Source organism: Bombina bombina, chromosome 2 (assembly GCF_027579735.1).
Source record: "Bombina bombina isolate aBomBom1 chromosome 2, aBomBom1.pri, whole genome shotgun sequence".
Lineage (NCBI taxonomy): Eukaryota > Metazoa > Chordata > Amphibia > Anura > Bombinatoridae > Bombina > Bombina bombina.
The window spans coordinates 1,094,903,476-1,094,924,945 of NC_069500.1; the positions used below are offsets into that span (position 1 = coordinate 1,094,903,476).

General features: G+C 39.5%; 1 protein-coding gene across 2 annotated transcripts in view; it reads right to left on the bottom strand.

Moving 5' to 3' along the window:
• Positions 1-21,470, bottom strand: part of LRBA (LPS responsive beige-like anchor protein) — a 1,331,662-nt gene that overhangs the window by 1,049,143 nt on the left and 261,049 nt on the right. The gene's annotated exons all lie outside the window — the stretch shown is intronic.

The following is a 21,470-nucleotide window of genomic DNA, read 5'->3' on the forward strand; positions in this document are numbered from 1 at the left end:
TTTCTAAGAATACTCACAGGTAAATACTCATGCGGAAAAACAAAATAATTAACACAGAGAAAAAATTGGTTTATCACCAATGTGGACATAAAATAAACTATAGTTAAACAAAGGGAAGATTCTATTTATTGGAAAACATGCTTGTGTCCTGTTTATTAATTTAAATGGATGAGCTAGTGAGTTGTAAAGCTCTCACACTGACCACGAAAATTAGATTAAAAAACTTCAACATGAAGAAATCAGAGAGCTGAGGACACAATAATATGGCATTGTCACTTAATCAGTGTTTCTCAATTCAAGTCCTCGTGTCCCATTAACAGGCCAGACTGTCAGCATTTACCTGCTAAGATTGTTCAGTAAATGAGTCATTGCACCTGGCTCCTTAAATTCCCCATGAAATGCTTAAAGAGACAGTATACACTCATTTTCATATAACTGCATGTAATAGACACTACTATAAAGAATACGATGCACAGATACTGATATAAAAATCCAGTATAAAACTGTTTAAAAACTTACTTAGAAGCTGTCAGTTTGGCTCTGTTGAAAAGGTAGCTGGAAAGCCCACTGCAAGTGGGAAATAAGACACTCCCCCACTCCCCCCTCCCCCCCTTCTTTTGCATATGAAAAGACTCTTTACACAAATAGGAGCAAGCTGGAGAAGGTAGCTGACAGTAGTCACATAAAACTTTGGGGCTTGTTTAGGAGTCTGAAAATCAGAGCAATGTTATTTAAAAATAAGCAAAACTATACATTTATTTAAAAAAAAAAACTTTATGGGCTATATAAATAGATAATCTACAAAACATTTATGCAAAGAAAAAATGAGTGTATAATGTCCCTTTAAAGGGATAGTCAAGTCTGAATTCAAAATGATTCAGATAGGGCATGCAATTTTTAACAACTTTCAAATGTACTTTTATCCTCAAATTTGCTAGTTTCTCTTGCTATTCTTTGCTAAAAGCTAAACCTAGGTAGGTTCACAACTGAGACGTTGAAGGCCGCCTCTTATCTCAGTACATTTTTATAGGTTTTTTTTTTACAGTTACTGTGCTAGTTTGTGTGTGCCATATAAATAACATTGTGCTCACTACCATAGAACTATTTATGAGTCAGCATTGCTTGGCTAAAATGCAAGTCTGTAAAAAGAACTGAGATAAGAGGGCAGTTTGCAGAGGCTTAGATGCAAGGTAATCAGAGGTAAAAACAAATTATGGTTACCAGATAATTTCCTTTCCTTCTGTACAGGGAGAGTCCACAGCTGCACTCCTTACTTGTGGGAAATAATGAACCTGGCCACCAGGAGGAGGCAAAGACACCCCAGCCAAAGGCTTAAAGGGACACTGAACCCAATTTTTTTTCTTTTGTGATTCAGATAGAGCATAGCAACTTTAATCAACTTTCTAATTTACTCCTATTATCAATTTATTTGTTCTCTTGCTATCTTTATTTGAAAAGGAAGGCATCTAAGCTAAGGAGCCAGACAATTTTTGGATCAGCACCTGGACAGCACTTGTTTATTGTTGGGTGAATGTATCCACCAGGTTGTTCTCCAAAAATGGGTCGGCATCTAAACTTACAGTCTTGCTTTTCAAATAAAGATAGCAAGAGAATGAAGAAAATGTGATAATAGGAGTATATTATAAAGTTGCTTAAAATCACATGCTCTATCTGAATCACGAAAGGAAAAAAACTGGGTTCAGTGTCCCTTTAAATACCTCTCCCCCCCCACTTCCCTCATCACCCCAGTCATTCTGCAAAGGGAACAAGGAACAATAGGAGAAATATCAAGGTGAAAAGGGTGCCAGAAGAATAAATAAAAATTTAGGGCCGCCCATCAGAGAAAACGGGCGGGAGCTGTGAACTCTCCCTGTACAGAAGGAAAGGAAATTATATAGTAAGCATAATGTATGTTTTCCTTCTGAATACAGGGAGAGTCCACAGCTGCATTCCTTACTTGTGGGAAATTATACCCAAGCTCCAGAGGAAACTGAATGCTAACGGAACGGTAAAAAAAAGAGAGGCAGACCCTAATCTGAGGGCCCCACAGCCTGCAATACCTCTCTTCCGAAGGCTGCTTCAGCAGAAGCAAAAATAACACATCAAACTTGTAAAATTTGGAAAAAGTATGAAAGGAGGACCAGGTAGCTGCCTTACAAATCTGATCCATAGAGGCCTCATTTTTGAAGGCCCAAGTTGAAGCCACTGCTCTCGTAAAATGAGCCATAATCCACAGAGGAAGCTTAAGACCTGCTGACTCATATGCTAAGCGGATGATACTCCTCAACCAAAAATATAAGGAAGTCGAAGAGGCCCTCTGACCCCTACGCTTCCCAGAATAGATAAACAGAGAAGAAGTTTGTCTAAATTCCTTTATAGCCTAAAGATAGAAATTTAAAGCACGAACCACATACAGATTATGCAATAAACATTCCTTCAATGAAAAGGATTAGGACATAAGGAAGGAACCATCTAACTTAGTTCGTATAACAGCCTTATCAGCAGGTAACACCAGATAAGGAGGGTCACATTGCAAGGCAGCAATCTCAGAGAGAGTGCGCGCAGAAGCAATAGCTAGTAGAAAAAGAACCTTCCAAGACAACAATTTAATATCAACCTCATGCATAGTTTCAAATGGAGCCCGTTGCAAACTTTAAGAACAAGATTTAAACTCCAAGGAGGAGCATTAGATCTCAACACCAGCCTGATCCTAGTCAGAACCTTAACAAAAGGCTGAACATCCGGAAGCTCAGCGAGCCTCTTGTGCAGTAAAACAGACAGGGACGAAATATGTCCCTTCAAGGAACTAGCTGAGAGGCCCTTCTCCAGTCCATCCTGGAGAAAAGAAAGAATCCTGGCAACCTTTACTTTGTGCCAGGACAAACCACGCTCTTCACACCAGAATAAGTAGGTCCTCCACACCTTATGATAGATGCGACAAGTAACCGGCTTACGAGCTTGAATGAGAGTATCAATAACACTCATATAAAACCCTCTCTTGGCTAAGACTAAGCGTTCAATCTCCATGCAGTAAGCCTCAGAGAATCTAGATCTTGATGAAGAAAGGGGCCTTGTTCCAGCAGATCCCTGCAACAAGGTAAACTCCGAGGAGATGACGACATCCCCACTAGATCCGCAAACCATATCCTTTGCGGCCATGATGGAGCAATCAGTATCACTGACGCCTACTCCTGTATGATTCGAGTGACCACTCGAGAAAGGAGTGGAAATGTCAGGAAAAGAGAAACTAGATTGAACCTCCAAGGCACCGCTAATGCATCTATTAGCTCCGCCTGAGGATCCCTGGACCTCGACCCATATCTAGGTAGCTTGGTATTAAGACGGGATGCCATGAGATCCATCTCTGGCCTTCCCCAGCTGGTGCATATCTCCACAAACACTTCAGGATGGAGAGACCATTCCCCTGGATGAAAGAATTGTCTGCCGAGAAAATCCGTTTCCCAGATGTCCACACCCGGAATGTGGATCGCTGACAGCGAACAGTTGTGGGTATCCGCCGACTCCAGAATACAAGATACTTCCCTCATTGCTAAGGAGCTTCTCGTCCCCCCCTGAAGGTTGATGTAAGCCACCAAGATTATATTGTCTTATTGGAATCAGATAAATTGGGACAAACCCAGTAGAGGCCAAGCCTTCAGAGCATTGAATATTGCCCGAAGGTCTACAATGTTGAACAGGAAGGAGTTCTACTCCTGGGTCCACAGACCCTGCGCCTTATTGGTGCCCCCAACAGCTCCCCATCCTGACAGACTTGCGTACATAGTCAGTGTCACCCAGGTGATCCGGAGAGAGCCACCAAGAGAGTGATTCTCTCGACTGGTTGTCCAGAGAAATCTGTTGAGAGAGATCAAAATGATCGCCGTTCCACTGCCTCAGCATGCACAGTTGCCTGAGGTGGAACCTAGCAAAGAGAACGATGTCCATGCTAGACACCCTAAGACCAATCACCTCTATACACTGAGCCACAGATGGCCTTAAAGGGACACTGAACCCAATTTTTTTTATTTTGTGATTCAGATAGAGCATGCAATTTTAAGCAACTTTCTAATTTACTCCTAGTATCAATTTTTCTTTATTCTCTAGCTATCTTTATTTTAAAAAGTCCAGGACCCTGGACAGCACTTGTTTATTGGTGGATGAATTTATCCAGCAATCCGCAAGAACAACCCAGGTTGTTCACCAAAAATGGGCCGGCATCTAAACTTACATTCTTGCTTTTCAAATAAACATACTAAGAATTAAGAACATTTGCTAATAGGAGTAAATTAGAAAGTTGCTTAAAATTGCATGTTCTATCTGAATCACAAAATAAAAAATTTGGGTTCAGTGTCCCTTTAAGGAAGTCTGGAGGGCAAGACATGTTGACGTTAGCTCACAACTTCTCTGGTCTGTTAGCAATATTCTCATGTCTATGGAGTATATTATTATGCCCAGGAATTCCACCCTGGTGCTTGGAATAAGAGAACTTTTTTCTCGAAAAAGACAGAGGAGAGATTCCGAATGGTCTTCCACCAGACGAAACGATAGTGCTTCTACCAGAGTATCGTCCAAGTAGGGAGCTACTGCTATACCCCGGGTTCTGGCAACTGCTAGAAGAGCCCCTAGAACCTTTGTAAAAATTCTTGGAGCAGTAGCTGGACCAAACGGAAGTGCAATGAACTGGAAGTGCTGGTCCAGGAACACAAACCTGAGTAACTGGAAGTGTTCCCTGGATTGGAAGGTGAAGGAATGCCTACTTCCGATCTATAGTTGTCATAAAATTAAGGGAAGGACGGACCTCATTGTCCCCATCTTGACAAGGAGACATTTAGAAATTTGTTTAAGCACTTTAGGTCCAGAACTGGACGGAAAGTTCCCTCCTTCTTTGGGACCACGAAAAAGTTTGAATAGTATCCCAAACCTCTCTCTGCGATAGGTACTGGGACAATTACTCCAAAAGGAGGACAGATCCCTTACACACCCCAGAAAGGCTTCTCTCTTTCCTAGTCTTGATGACAGGTTAAGAGGATGAATCTACCCCTGGGTGGATGAGACTTGAACCTATCTTGTAACCCTGAGCTGTTATCTCCAGGACCCAAGGATCCGGCACGTCCCTGAACCAAGCCTCTGAAAGAGCGACAGTCTGCCCCCTACATGATCCAAAATAGGACCGGGGGATGCCTCTTCATGCGGACTTAGTCTCGGCTGACTTCTTGCTCTGCTTGGATCCATTCCAGGACTGAGCCTGCTTCCAAGAACTCTTGGTTTGCTCTGGCTTAGCAGAGGCCTCTAACACTGGGCTTTTATCAGAACTAAAGGAACGAAAATACGAACTTTGTCCCTTAGATTTGTTCTCCTTATCTTACATTATGAAGGCACCCTTGGCCCCTGAAACCATGGAGATAGTCAAACTCTTTCCCTTAAAGGAGAGGGAAAGAGACTAGACTTAGAAGTTATATCTGTCAGCATGAACAGAAAACCTAAAGTCTTAGCCTTAGGCTAATTAATCGGTGTAATAAAAGCACAGATAAAATAATTAGTAACCAAGAAGGCCGTAATTCTTTCCTGAAAAATGTCGAGGGAACCCTCCACCTCGATCAATTTCGAAAAGGAGATGCACCAAAAGGTAGCCGCTCCAGCAGCACCGCCAGTAAAAGAGAATATCCCTAGGTTGAAACACCCACTTTAACAGAGTTTCCATCCTTATATCCGGCGGCTCTATGAACGACAAACTATCCTCACATGGCTAGTATAACGTGTGGCAAGCGTAAAAATAGTGGCAACCAAGCAGGGATGGGAAAAAGAAAACCCATCTTCAGAGAGCCCGGAACCAGGATCCTTAAAAGGCAGGCGACGGGAAAGAGGAATATAATCCTGTCCCACTCTCCTTAATAATGATTGCCATCAAATTTAGAACCCAGAGGTTCGTCTGGCAGCTCGGCCTTTGAAACCTCTAATGTAGTCAAAACCTCTAAAAACTGGATCCTCTGCAGGCGGAGGATTATAGGCAGCAGACTCCATCCCTGAAAGTTCATACTCTGAAGTTTCAGAGAGAAACTCATCTTCGGATAACTGATCAGATATATCCAACAAATTACATGATGCCCCCTAGGTAGGAGTGCAAGTTTTAACCTTTCGCTTGCGCTTCACAGTGTGAGGGAAAGCACTAATGGCCGCAGACACCGCCGTATGAAACTGCGCACTAACATCTGGTGAAAAAAGGCCCCCTTTAGATGGAGGATAAGCAGTACAATGGTGAAGCTGCATGTGTATAAAAAGATGCATGTAGGGTGTGCACCTCACTGGACGTGGAATCCTTAGAGGTGGGCGGCTCAGTTGTATCAAACATGTTAACCTTATTTGATATAATCCCTTTATCAAAAGGCATATGGAACATAATTGAGAGGTCAGATATTCCAGAGCTCCCTCACAATATAAACAGGCATTACTCTTTGAAATAGAGGGAGAACCCTCCAATGAATCAGAATACTCCATAGCTAAAGTACGATATGCGGAGGACTACAGAAAAAACAAAATTTATTTTAAATAAAAAAAATTGCACCTTTCTATGGCTGGGGCACTCAACACCTCCTATGACCCAGACATAACAGAGATAAAACTCCTCTCCGGTAGTAACTGGGTCAATGGAAGCCTCTACCATTCTGGTCACATGGTGCGCAATGCAGGACCGTCCCTGTTATGAGAAAAAGCATGCCAAGCTTTTAAGTTGCGCAACCTTCAAAGTGAAAGTGAAACCTGTATATTTCATCTCGGCCTATGAGCCCATAAACATCTTACACATAAAGCAGCATAAAATCAAATAAAGCATATATACGATTAAACCCAACTGTTCATAATCCCCCTCAGGAGATATTAACCCCTTGATTCCATATAGATATAAGGAGCCACACTGTGACCCTGTCTTCTAGCGTTTGCAATATGTGTAAAAATTGAAACTATCTTACCGGAATCTATGTCGTGGAACAGAAACACGATCTTTCAAGTTTGACCGATTGTAGCAGCGCTTCTGACATGGACTTGAGTAAGAAAAGCAGGCAGCGAAACTTGTCAACACTGATTGCTGTTAATGAGTCTGGATGGTTTTCGCAGAAAGACTCTCCCTGTATCTCCAGACTCATCAATGCTCTCACTGAGAGGCTGACAAGACTACTTAAAACTCCAGTCCCATCTTGAAGGGTACTACCCTCCTCCAAAAGGAACCACTCCGAAATCTTCTGACACTTCTCTGCCAACCTCCTGTGACGAAAGGCAAAGAATTACTGGGTGATGAGGGAAGTGGGGGAGGTATTTAAACCTTTGGCTGGGGTGTCTTTGCCTCCACCTGGTGGCCAGGTTCAGTATTTCCCACAAGTAAGGAATGCAGCTGTGGACTCTCCCTGTATTAAAAGGATAATATAGTCAAAATTAAACTTTTATGATTCAGATAGAGGATGCAATTTTAAGCAATTTTCTAATTTACTTATATTATCAATTTTTCTTTGTTCTCTTGATATCTTTATTTTAAAAAGCTGGAATGTAAGCTTAGAAGCCAGCCCATTTTTGGTTCAGCATCTGGATAGCGCTTGCTGATTAGAGTCTAAATGTAGCCATCCAATCAGCAAGCACTATCCAGGTGCTGAACCAAAAATGGGCTGGCTCCTAGACTTACTTGACAGCTTTTTTAAATAAAGAAACCAAGAGAACAAAGAAAAATTGACAATAGGAGCAAATTAGAACGTTGCTTAAAATTGCATGCTCTGTCTGAATCATGGACGTTTATTTTTGACTAGACTATACCTTTAAGAAGGGAAAGTGTATTGGTTATGTAAAACTGGGGAATGGGTAATAAAGGGTTTATCTATCTTTTAGACAACAAAAAACATTCAAGTTAACCCATTAATTATCTGTATTAAAACTCTTTCTAATATTGGGTTTCCATTGCTCCCCTAGAGGATGTAGTGCATCCAGAAGGATTCTAAACTGTAAACCTGCAACATGCTAGTCAACTCATTTATTTCTGACCCTTACTGGCCACGGTAAGTAGATACAAAAAAAACAATCATAAGGCTCTTCAAGAGGATTCCCTGCACTTCAGGCCAATAAAAATATAGCCAACAAAAGTAGAGCTTAAAATGTTAACATATTTTTCAGTCCTGTGTTTAAAGAGTTTGTAAAGTGTCTGGTTTAAAGATTCATAGTTGCAACATTTCTTGACTTACTGTCTCTGCCTTTTAAGTCTGTTTGTATTGCTGCTGCTGCGGAATACACATATCCTTTTCAACATAGGTAACCCAAGATAAAGTAAAAGTGAATTTAAAAAGTGAGGCGCTCTATCTGAATCATGAAGGTTTCATTTTAGCTTTACTATATATTTTAGCAATCAGTATGTCTAAATTAAACTACTAGAATTGTGTGTGGATTGAAGTGGGCAGAGCTATGCAAACCCTAAACGGGGCTGGCTCTGCTGGAAATCGTCCCTGGGATTGATTGATTTATTTTACAATATATGCACTTCATGTTGGGCGCGGTTTCCATAAAGCAGTTTAAATGCAGAAATAAACATTAGCATTTCAGAAGTCCGTGCACAGGATTTTACATTCAGAAGAAAATGACTATTAAAACATAGAACAGGCACATTTACAGAGACCCGTGGATATGCACACGTTACAGCAAAAGCTCAAACTATTTTTTTCCTAAATACATTTTCCATTATTTTTTTGCTCATGTGTAACTAGCTTGTATCATTATGCATCACAAATCAAATCTAGTCAAGGCCAGCAAAGCTGATTATAACACTGCCCTTTGAGACACCTTGATTCCTGATGACATGCAAGGATTCCTCTCCTCTAATAAACTCCATTTCCTTAATACACAAGTCAGTGTACCATGACAAGTGACTAAAGTGATAGCCAATTATTCAACAGAAACCCCACACTATTACGAACTTAATCCTATAAATCACCAAGTGCTTTCTAGGTGATGTCAAAGTGAAGTTTTCACCACACTACAAAATTCCAAATTAAGCTACACTTTAAAAACCCACTGTCATATTTAAAAGTAATGTATCTTTTAAGGCTCTAGTGTGGTTCTTACTGTGATCTTCAAGAGAGGCTTTCATCACTTCTGACAGGACCAGGGTGAAAAAAGACCAGTGGCCATAAATATTCTTGGGTATAAGGTCAGTTATTAGTCTCAGTTACACAGAAGTGCAACACAGCTCTATAGTACAGATAATTATTAACTAGTGAGAGAGCACAGACAACACGACTAATATAAATTTTAATCAAAGGATTAGAGGTACATGTCTTAAAAATATATATTTTTTTTATAATCTTCTTATTTTTAGGTTTTCTTTTGTTAGGATTTTCCCATTCTCCTCTCCTTTTATCTAGAGTAAATTGTGACATGTTTTGATATTTAAATGGATATATACAAGAGCAAATATAAAATGCACCAATGTGGTAAAGTATATGAAAGAGAGAGAGCGCACACAAGAGAAAAAGAGAGCAAGAGAAAAAGAGAGCAAGAAAGAACAAGCGAGAGAGCGCAATAAAGAACGAGAGAAAGAAAGATAGCGAGAGCGCGCAAGAAAGAGCACATTTGTAATATACGGTGCCCTCCACTAATATTGGCACCCTTGGTAAATATGAGCAAAGAAGGCTGTGAAAATTTGTCTTTATTGTTTAACCTTTCGTTAAAAAAAATACACAATAATACTCTGCTCTCATGGATATCAAACAATTGCTAACAAAACACAGGTTAATCCAAAAAAATAAATCTTTGTTAAATGTGTGGCACAATTAATGATACCCTTTTAGTCAATACTTTGTGCTACCTCCCTTTGCCAAGATAACAGCTCTGAATCTTCTCCTATAATACATGATGAGGTTGGAGAATACAAGGCAAGGGATTGGAAACCAGTCTCTCCATATCCTTCAAATTTTGAGGTTGACGCTGGTGGACTCTCCTCTTCGGCTCACCCTACAGGTTTTCTATGGGGGTCAAGTCAGGGGACTGGGATGGCCATTGCATGACCTTGATTTTGTGGTCAGTAAACTATTTCTATGTTGATTTTGATGTATGTTTTGGATCATTGTTCTGCTGGAAGATTCAACCACTGCCTATTTTAAGCTTTCTGGCAGAGGCAATCAGGTGTTTATTTAATATCTGTTGATATTTGATAGAGTCCATGATGCCATGTATCCTAACAAAAGTCCAGGTCCTCTGGCAGAAAAACAGCCCCAAAACATTAAAAAGAGCCACCACCATATTTTACCCTGAGCATGAGGTACTTTTCCATATGGCTACCTCTTTGTGTACGCCAAACAGCTATATTTTGGTTTCATCTAACCATAGAACCCAATCCCATTTCAAGTTCCTGTAGTGTCTTCCAAACAACTTGTGGTAATGTAGGTGACATCTGATTGTAGTTTTGGAGACTTTCTGACCCCAAGACGCAACTAACTTCTGCAATTCTCTAGCTAAGATCCTTGGGAGATATTTTGGCCAATTGGACCATCCTCTTCACAGTAAATTATAACATTATAGACATGCATTCTCGTCCAGGTTGATTCATAATATTTCCAATTGACTGGAACGTCTTAATTATTGCCCTGATGGTGGAAATAGGCATTTTTTATGTTTCATCTACTTTCTTATAGCCACTTCCTATTTTGTGAAGCTCAAACAACCTTTTCCTGCAAAATAACAGCTATATACCTTGGCCTTACCCAATGTGATGAGTAACTAAGTGAATCTGGCCTATGTGTACCTCATATTTATACTACTGTGAAAAAGGAAGTCATGGTTGAAACATTTCCTGTTCCTAGTCACCCAGGTGTACTAAAAAAAGTAAAATATTAGTGGGAATAAACTTCAAATATATTTTTCTCATATGAATTCATAGGGGTGCCAATAACAGTGCCACACATAGGTTTATAAAAATACATTTTTGTTAAATATGAGTTGTGTTTGCAATTGTTTGATATCCATGAGAGCAGAGGTTAAACAGTAGACACATTTTCCCAGCCTTCTTTGCTCATATTTACAACGGGTACTTTAAATTAAAAGTTTTCTACTGTTAGTTATATTTACCACTGTCCTTTGAAGCAAAATGCTGTGCTCCAATAGCTGTGGTGTACACACATATTCCAGATGTTTCTAAGGCGACCAATGTGAAAGTCCAAAAAAACAAGCAAGAGTTTTGCAAGTAAGAAAAGCTGCACTATTTAATTTGCAAGCTAAATTATTAAATTTTAAGATACGGTCAAAATCTACTGATCTTATTTTCACACTTGATGCATTTAAACATGGCTGCTGTGGTTTTTCATATCTGTTTTCAGCCAGATGTCTTTGCTCAATACAGCAAGTTGTGGCCAATGCAAATCTATTATCAAAAATATATTTATTTATTTTTTAACTCATTCAAATAAAAAGTTAAACAGAAAGTGACCCGGAGGTGGAGACTAACACCAGTCTTTAAAAATCTAACATAAGACTTCATTAGAAAACCGCAAGCAATGACAATTGGATTTACATTGCTGTTCTTGCAATATAGGTTGCTTAATAAATAACGTGTAAATATTATGGCTACTAACTAATACTATTACATTTAAAAAGTAAGTTACAACAAACAAATATTCAGCAGCTTTTCTTAAAGGGATATGAAACCCAAAAATGTTGTTTCATGATTCAGATAGAGAATACCATTTTAAAACAGTTCCCAATTTACTTCTGCAATTAAATTTGCTATTCTTTTTTGAAGAGATACCTAGGAAGGTAGCGTGCACATGTCTGCAGCATTACATGACAGAAAATACTGCTGCCCTATAGTGCTCTTGCTAATGTGTAACACTGATGCAAAACTGCTGCCATATAGTGCTGTAGACACGTACACACTCCTGAACTTACCTCTCGTCTTGTCAACAAAGGATAATAAGAAAACAAAGAACATTTGACAATACAAGTAAATTGGAAAGCTGTTTAAAATTGTATGTTGTATCTGGATCATAAAAGAAAAAAATGGGGTTTTATGTCCATTTAAAATACAGCCCAGGGATTTGTTTTTGTTTTAAACCAGGTCTGGGTGACTTCTGACATCTTCAGAGCTGCAACATTTAAAAAATGCCCAAACAAAATGATATAAATGTTCTACAAATGATTTTCCAGGTGATTGCCCTGTGATGGGTACTCACCCTATATGGGCAGTAAACACCTTATAATTACAGTATATTTCTGTTGTGTTGCTATAGAAAAATATATCAGCTAAATCTAAACTTTCTAAAACAAATCAACATTCTTTTACTACAATTTTTAGACCTAAATGAAATGAGGTGGGGGCAAAACAAATAATGAAAATACAAAGAAGCAGAACTAACGATTTTGTATAATAATCTCAAAAGGTGTTTACTGTCCTTTTAAATCTACAAAATCAGTCGTCATCATTTCTACTCCACTTTCAGTTATATTACTTAGTTTATTTGTGAATATAAAAGCATAAAAAAACAAGCAAAAATTCCTTGTGGAATCACTTCAAAAGCTTAGCTAAATATTTCATTAAATCCTTTTTTTATTTTTTTAAATATTGTCTCCAGCCTACTTTGTACAGTATATTAAACCAAAGGAACTGCTATTGTTGCCAATTCCAGGTCTATAAGTAGTAAATGTGCCAGACAGTGAATTTCATTGAAATAAACTTCCACCACCCACTAATCTCAGGATGAATCTTCACAAAGAACAGTGAGGACATTACTGGCAGAAGAACTACTATATACACCTTGTTTGTAGCAGCCAGCTTCATGTGTGTAGCTGTTACTCTATACTCTCCAGCTAGGCCTGGCAAGTTGATAAATCTTTAAGATATGAAGAGAGTTTTGATTTCTGACAATACATTCCAGAGATAAATGCAGGGTCAGAGGAATGCTTTGAAATCCCCAGGAATAGACTACTGGTAAAATGCTACATGAGAGGAAGAAGACAAGATGTCTTTTCTTGCAGAACATTAACTAGCTAAACTAAACAATATTATGCATATGAAACAGAATAAAGCATCAACCTTTTAAGTACTACGCACACTTAAACCTCACATATATCAAAAATAGGAGTTACAAAATTATTTTAAAATATAAAGTAATTATTTCATTAAAAAACAAACATTTAACGCACAATAGTTTAACCCCTTGGTGGCTGGGCTACTTCAAACCCTTGTGCTAAAGCAAATTTTAGGTCTCACTTAAACATTCGTTTTGGTGATTTTTACAGCAAGTTACCCACACAATTCATATGGTTTTGTTTTGTGTAGCTTGTTATAGAGTACATGGTAAGCAACAGCATATGATGAACATGGATGTTATAGTTCCACATTGTGAATTAGTTTAGCTAACAAAAAAAACCCTACAATTTATGATTCTTTACGCAGAGCTTCCAACTGTCCTGCATATAGTATAACAACAAAAAAAGTAATAATAAAAGAGATGTAAAATACATAGAATATCACAAGGGGTCTCACATTCTACCATTTCCTGTGGAGCAACTACTGAGGGGATACCACACTCCATGACTGTTCTGTAGGTCTAAGGGCTATCAGGTGATTACTGTTAGCTATAAAGCTATAAAGTAAAATAGACTTCTCTCTTCTTTTAAAACAGCCACTTGCCCAGTTGCAGTGCATATGGTTGAAATGCTAGGGTCCCTTTCATAGTCTAGACCACCTAGTCACCTGGTAAACAGATGGTAGAAACTTCTATGATAATGACTTGCTACCTACTTCTAGGTAATAACCTTTCATACGAGGGGAATTGTGGGGAGATGCAAGTTTTTTTATATTGAGGGGGTATATGGCTCTCTAGGATAAAAGGAAGGTTTGACAAGTGTTTCAGTTAAAGCCTCCAGCCAAAATTACCAGCTTTTTATTGATTTATTTTTATAGACAGAGGGACAGGTTACCCCTTTTAAATGAGGGCTTGCATGTCCCCTATATAAAGTGTGGGGGCCAAAGACATGGACTCAAGAGTATGCCCTCATCTGCACCACTAACAATAAAGGCAGTGCCTTTGCCTCTTGGAAGAGCCTTTATTGTGTACACAACAGGGTGGATTTGACTTAAATCTATTTAAATCATGATTAAATCACTAGTCAGCAAGACTAGTTGAATCATGGTTTTCTACATAAAGGTTTCATTTTTATAATGATATTTTCTGTGATTCTTTTTCCAGTTATATCAGAAAATGATTGATTTAGTTATATACCATTAGAAATATAATTATGAAATTATTAGGAGGTGAACTCTCTCTAGTTTATTAGGCTAATCATTGATATTTGATCAACTTTTCAACTGTACTATATTGGAAGGAGAAAAATAATCATTACCATAATAAAAACAATTTAAATAGATTTATTTAACTGAAACAACAACATTATAGTTTTCACTTTCATTTTTACTGCTTCCCCTCACTTAGGTCCTTGTGCAGATCTATTCGAAAGTAAAAATTAAACTTTCATGATTTAGATAGAACATGCAATTTTTAAGCAAATGTCATCTAATTTGCTTTGTTCTTTGTTGAAAAGCATACTTAGGTATGCTCAAGAGCAGCATTGCACTACTGGGAGCTAGCTGCTGATTGGTGGCCTCTTGTCACTGGCTCACCCAAGGTGTTTACTCAGCTCCCAGTAGTGCATTGCAGCTCATTCAACAAATGACACCAAGAGAATGAAGCAAATTTGATAATAGAAGTAAATCCCAACTTTGTTTAAAAAGGTATGCTCTAAATCATAAACTAAACATGTTGGAGTGTATGTACCTCTTGGTCTATTTCTCAACTTTGTATGTTTATTTTTGCTGTGTGAATTGACAGATTATTTCTGAAGACATAAACTTGCTGTTACGAAAACTACAAAACCACGAATATGTGAAAATATCTTCTAGATCAGGTGTCATCAACTGTGGCCCTCCAGAGGTTTTGTTACTACATTTCTTATGATGCTCAGTACCAGTGACGTGCAGTCACAGGAGGCAGGTGAGGCAGCGCCTCCCCTGGCCAATCTATGTAATTACAGGCAGCATTTATTTAAAATTAAAAAATAAAAAAATTATTATTTTTTTTTTTCATATTTTTTTTTTTTATAAAATAAGGTGACCCCCCCTACCCCCCCACCCCTCCACCAAAATCATGATTCTGTGTGTAAATTTTATTAAAACCGACTCACTGTTTGTTTATACATCAATACATTCATATTGCGCAAGACAAGGACAGCCGGCTGTCCTTGCATTGCGCAATATGAATGCATTGACTACTGTGGAAGTGTATGGGACGCTGAGAGACTGCCACCAGAGGAGACAAGGTGCTAATGCAGTGCTCTCCAATGCGCCCCATACGCTTCCACAGGAGGCTAGCCTCCGTCCTGGCCGCCTCTCACGTCTCACTACTAGTCTGCCAATCAGATTCAGAATTCAGAACTCATCTGAATCTGACTGGGGCTGGCTGTCTCTGAGTGCCGGGCGGGAATTAAATAGATCCTTCCGCGTGCGGTCACGTGTCTCAGAGCAGCTCAACGCAGAGTAGACTAGAGTCAGACGTGGAGTGGTCTGTGGAAAGCCCTGGGTCCGGTCCAGTGGGAGACTCTGGAAAGCAGCACGGCAGACTGGCAGCAGCAGTGTCACAGCCAGTGACTACCGAGTGAAGAAGAATGGAGTGGAAGGTAAGTTAAAGCTTCACACACAACTCATTTTGCTTTGTTTATAAGTTGTATTATCTGCATGATTGCTTGACACTTGTAAAGGTACAGAATAACTACTTTATATATATAAATAAATTATAATCCTTTCTTCGCCATTATCTGTTTATATCTCTTCAAGGCTTTAAAATAATTATTTGGAGAAAACGTTGGTTTCCATTTACTACTTAGTAATATGCAAAATAACTTTATTTTCAGGAAGGAAATAAGGCATTTTGTTTTGTAGATCGTTTGTGTTATATTGTAATGTTATATATATATAGTTTGGGCATTTTTAGGTAAAGTATTTGGTCCCATCCTGTTTATTTTATCTAGAGTTTTTCTAGATCCTGAAATTATTACAGCATTAAACAAATGTTTTCAAGTATTTTACGCCCATTTCCCATAACTTTAATGAAATGCAAAAATACACAGAACCGAAAACATACACAAATAATACTGTTAGTGTATTCTAGTTATAACATCATAACTATTAATCATAACTATCTATTACTATCGAATATTTAAATAGGAATAAGTTATTTAATAAGAGTTAATTATTTTCGTTAGATTTAAATTATATTTAACTTAGGGGGGTGTTAGTGTTAGTGTTAGACTTAGCTTTAGGGGTTAATACATTTATTAGAATAGCGGTGAGGTCCGGTCGGCAGATTAGGGGTTAATAATTGAAGTTAGGTGTCGGCGATGTTAGGGAGGGCAGATTAGGGGTTAATACTATTTATTATAGGGTTAGTGAGGCGGATTAGGGGTTAATTACTTTATTATAGTAGCGCTCAGGTCCGCTCGGCAGATTAGGGGTTAATAAGTGTAGGCAGGTGTCGGCGACGTTGAGGGGGGCAGATTAGGGGTTAATAAATATAATACAGGGGTCGGCGGTGTTAGGGGCAGCAGATTAGGGGTACATAGGGATAATGTAAGTTGCGGCGGTTTACGGAGCGGAAGATTAGGGGTTAATAATATAATGCAGGGGTCAGCGATAGCGGGGGCGGCAGATTAGGGGTTAATAAGTGTAAGGGTAGGGGTGTTTAGACTCGGGGTACATGTTAGAGTGTTAGGTGCAGACGTAGGAAGTGTTTCCCCATAGAAAACAATGGGGCTGCGTTAGGAGCTGAACGCTGCTTTTTTGCAGGTGTTAGGTTTTTTTTCAGCTCAAACAGCCCCATTGTTTCCTATGGGAGAATCGTGCACGAGCACGTTTTTGAGGCTGGCCGCGTCCGTAAGCAACTCTGGTATCGAGAGTTGCATTTGCGGTAAAAATGCTCTACGCTCCTTTTTTGGAGCCTAACGCAGCATTTTTTTTAACTCTTGATACCAGAGTTAATTTTATGGTGCGGCCAGAAAAAAGCCCGCGGAGCGTTAACAGCCCTTCTACCGCCAAACTCCAAATCTAGGCCATGGTTACTTTACCATTAACAGAAAACAAAAACGTTATAGTGCCATCTGCTGGTATTCTGTTTTGACCAACAAACAGTCTGTTAATGGAAAAGGACCAAGGAAACTTTATAATTTTACTGCAATTTGCATTTTACAATTTCAAATTAATTTTGTAGTTTTATATAGGAATCCAACTTGAGATAAGTTGTTTACCAAAAAGATATAGTAGAAAAGTTTTTAATAAAATATTTCAAAAAATTCAGGCTAATGAAAATATTGGATGATCTAAAACATTTTAAAAAAGTGATACAAACTTCATTGTGACAAATCATTGCAAATGTCATTGGGTACAGTGGATATCTAAGGGTTAAACATGGTGAGTTTTAATCAAAGGAACCAGTTTAATTTAACTAGCTTCTACTGTAACACAATGACACTGTAGAACACTAGCATATTGTTAGAAAAAACCCTCTATATTTTCTACATTTATTCCAGATTTGCATATTCTGTGTCTCCTGGGCATTGATCAGGGAACTTATGCAAAAAATTAATAGATGTGTACATTTAATAAACTCCCTATGTATGTATGTATGTATGTATGTATGCGTGAGTTTGTGTATATGTGTGTGTATGTATGTGTAATGTGTTTGTGTATGTATGTAAAACTATGTATGTGTGTGTGTATGTTTGTGTGTGTGTGTAAGTGTTTGTGTGTGTGTGTGTATGTATGAATATGTGTGTATGCATGTATGTGTGTGTATGTGTGTATGTATGCATGTGTGTGTGTATGTATGTGTGTGTGTATGTATGTGTGTGTGTATGTATGTATGTGTGTGTTTGTATGTTTGTGTGTGTATGTATGTGTGTGTTTGTATGTGTGTGCATGTATGTATCTGTTTGTGTGTGTGTGTATGTGTTTGTGTGTGTGTATGTATGTATGTATGTGTATGCATGTTTGTGTGTGTATGCATGTTTGTGTGTGTATGCATGTGTGTATGTATGTATGTGTGTGCATGTATGTGTGTGTGTGTGTGTGTGTATGTATGTGTATGTATGTTTGTGTGTATGTATGTTTGTGTGTATGTATGTGTGTGCATGTATGTGTGTGTTTGTGTGTATGTATGCATGTGTGTGTGTATGTATGTGTGTATGTATGTATGTGTGTGTATGTATGTTTGTGTGTGTGTATGTATGTGTGTGTTTGTATGTGTGTGCATGTATGTATCTGTTTGTGTGTGTGTGTGTGTATGTATGTATCAGTGACGTGCAGTCACAGGAGGCAGGTGAGGCAGCGCCTCCCCTGGCCAATCTATGTAATTACAGGCAGCATTTATTTAAAATTAAAAAATAAAAAAATTATTATTTTTTTTTTTCATATTTTTTTTTTTATAAAATAAGGTGACCCCCCCTACCCCCCCACCCCTCCACCAAAATCATGATTCTGTGTGTAAATTTTATTAAAACCGACTCACTGTTTGTTTATACATCAATACATTCATATTGCGCAAGACAAGGACAGCCGGCTGTCCTTGCATTGCGCAATATGAATGCATTGACTACTGTGGAAGTGTATGGGACGCTGAGAGACTGCCACCAGAGGAGAAAAGGTGCTAATGCAGTGCTCTCCAATGCGCCCCATACGCTTCCACAGGAGGCTAGCCTCCGTCCTGGCCGCCTCTCACGTCTCACTACTAGTCTGCCAATCAGATTCAGAATTCAGAACTCATCTGAATCTGACTGGGGCTGGCTGTCTCTGAGTGCCGGGCGGGAATTAAATAGATCCTTCCGCGTGCGGTCACGTGTCTCAGAGCAGCTCAACGCAGAGTAGACTAGAGTCAGACGTGGAGTGGTCTGTGGAAAGCCCTGGGTCCGGTCCAGTGGGAGACTCTGGAAAGCAGCACGGCAGACTGGCAGCAGCAGTGTCACAGCCAGTGACTACCGAGTGAAGAAGAATGGAGTGGAAGGTAAGTTAAAGCTTCACACACAACTCATTTTGCTTTGTTTATAAGTTGTATTATCTGCATGATTGCTTGACACTTGTAAAGGTACAGAATAACTACTTTATATATATAAATAAATTATAATCCTTTCTTCGCCATTATCTGTTTATATCTCTTCAAGGCTTTAAAATAATTATTTGGAGAAAACGTTGGTTTCCATTTACTACTTAGTAATATGCAAAATAACTTTATTTTCAGGAAGGAAATAAGGCATTTTGTTTTGTAGATCGTTTGTGTTATATTGTAATGTTATATATATATAGTTTGGGCATTTTTAGGTAAAGTATTTGGTCCCATCCTGTTTATTTTATCTAGAGTTTTTCTAGATCCTGAAATTATTACAGCATTAAACAAATGTTTTCAAGTATTTAACGCCCATTTCCCATAACTTTAATGAAATGCAAAAATACACAGAACCGAAAACATACACAAATAATACTGTTAGTGTATTCTAGTTATAACATCATAACTATTAATCATAACTATCTATTACTATCGAATATTTCAATTGTGTATAAAGTTTATTTTTCCATTCAAATCAATAGGATACTGAATTACAGGGCGGCCATAAAATACAATTATTATTTTTTTTTACATGTTTGCAACAATTCTCTGCTTATATGTATTACTGGAAATAGACATTTGTTAAATAAATCTGCATCTTCTAAAACAATTAATGCAATTTCCAAGTGTTTCTATGAAACACTAATAAGGAAAGCATTACTTTATACATAAATCAGTGCTAGGGCATCACATTTATTTACAACCAGTGACTCCTGACACACAATAATCAGTGGCATGATGCCCTCTATCAATATTATACTGATATGGTGCCAACCCACACCATGGCAGCCTCAGGGCCAAGAGAGAATGCTCCATATTCAGTGCAATACTGTTATAGGATCATTTGGTTATTGCCTACAATTAGATGCATAACTGAGGATCTTGCTGTGACACGCACGTTTTATAAGTGAGATCGGGCACAACCAAATGTTAACTCTCCCTTGGTTGTCAGGGATTGCTGTATCCCCTCTGGCAGCCAATGGGTTAACATGTATACTACTGAGATAGGTTAGCTATTTATTTATTGTTGTCAGACGGACGGAGTTGACTGCTTATTGGTCCCCAGCCGGTAGCATTTGCTGTGCAAATAAACATTTGTTAACATTCACAGTTTGCGTTGGCAGTGAAGTAGTTAATTCCGGAAGAGCAAATATTATTCTGCAGAGGCAGCAGCGCTATAACAGTGTTTCCCTCTGTTTAAGAGAGGGGGGAGAGAGAGAGAGGGGAGAGAGGGAGAGAGGGGGGAGATAGAGAGGAGAGAGAGAGAGGGGAGAGAGAGAGAGAGAGAGAGAGAGAGAGGGGGGGAGAGAGAGGGGAGATGTGGAAAGAGAGAGAGGGGGGGAGAGAGAGAGAGAGGGGGGAAGATAGAGAGAGAGAGAGAGAGAGAGAGAGAGAGAGAAGGGGGAGAGAGAGAGAGAGAGAGGTTGAGGGAGGGGAGAGAGGGGAGATAGAGAGAGGAGAGAGCGAGAAAGAAAGAGAGAGGGGAGCGAGAGAGGGGGGGAGCGAGAGAGGGGAGCGAGAGAGAGGGGGGGAGCGAGAGAGAGGGGGGAGCGAGAGAGAGGGGGGAGCGAGAGAGGGGGGGAGCGAGAGAGAGGGGAGATGGAGAGAGAGAGAGGGGAGATGGAGAGAGAGGGGAGATGGAGAGAGAGAGGGGAGATGGAGAGAGAGAGGGGAGATGGAGAGAGAGAGAGGGGAGATGGAGAGAGAGGGGGGAGATGGAGAGAGAGAGGGGAGATGGAGAGAGAGAGGGGAGATAGATAGAGAGAGAGGGAGATAGAGAGAGAGAGAGAGAGAGAGAGAGAGAGAGAGAGGGGAGAGAGAGAGAGGGGAGAGAGAGAGAGGGGAGAGAGAGAGGGGAGAGAGAGAGAGGGGAGAGAGAGAGAGGGGAGAGAGAGAGAGGGGAGAGAGAGAGAGGGGAGAGAGAGAGAGAGAGAGGGGGAGATAGAGAGAGAGAGAGAGGGGGGAGATAGAGAGAGAGGGGGGAGATAGAGAGAGAGAGAGAGAGAGGGGAGAGAGAGAGAGAGGGAGGGAGAGAGAGAGAGAGGGGAGATAGATAGAGAGAGAGAGAGAGAGAGAGAGAGAGAGAGAGAGGGGGGGAGATAGAGATAGAGAGAGAGAGAGAGAGAGAGGGGAGATAGAGAGAGAGAGAGAGAAAGAGGGGAGATAGAGAGAGAGAGAGAGAGAGAGAGAGAGAGAGAGAGAGAGAGAGAGGGGAGAGAGAGAGAGAGAGGGGAGAGAGAGGGGAGATAGAGAGAGAGAGAGAGAGAGAGAGAGAGAGAGGGGGGGGAGAGAGAGAGAGAG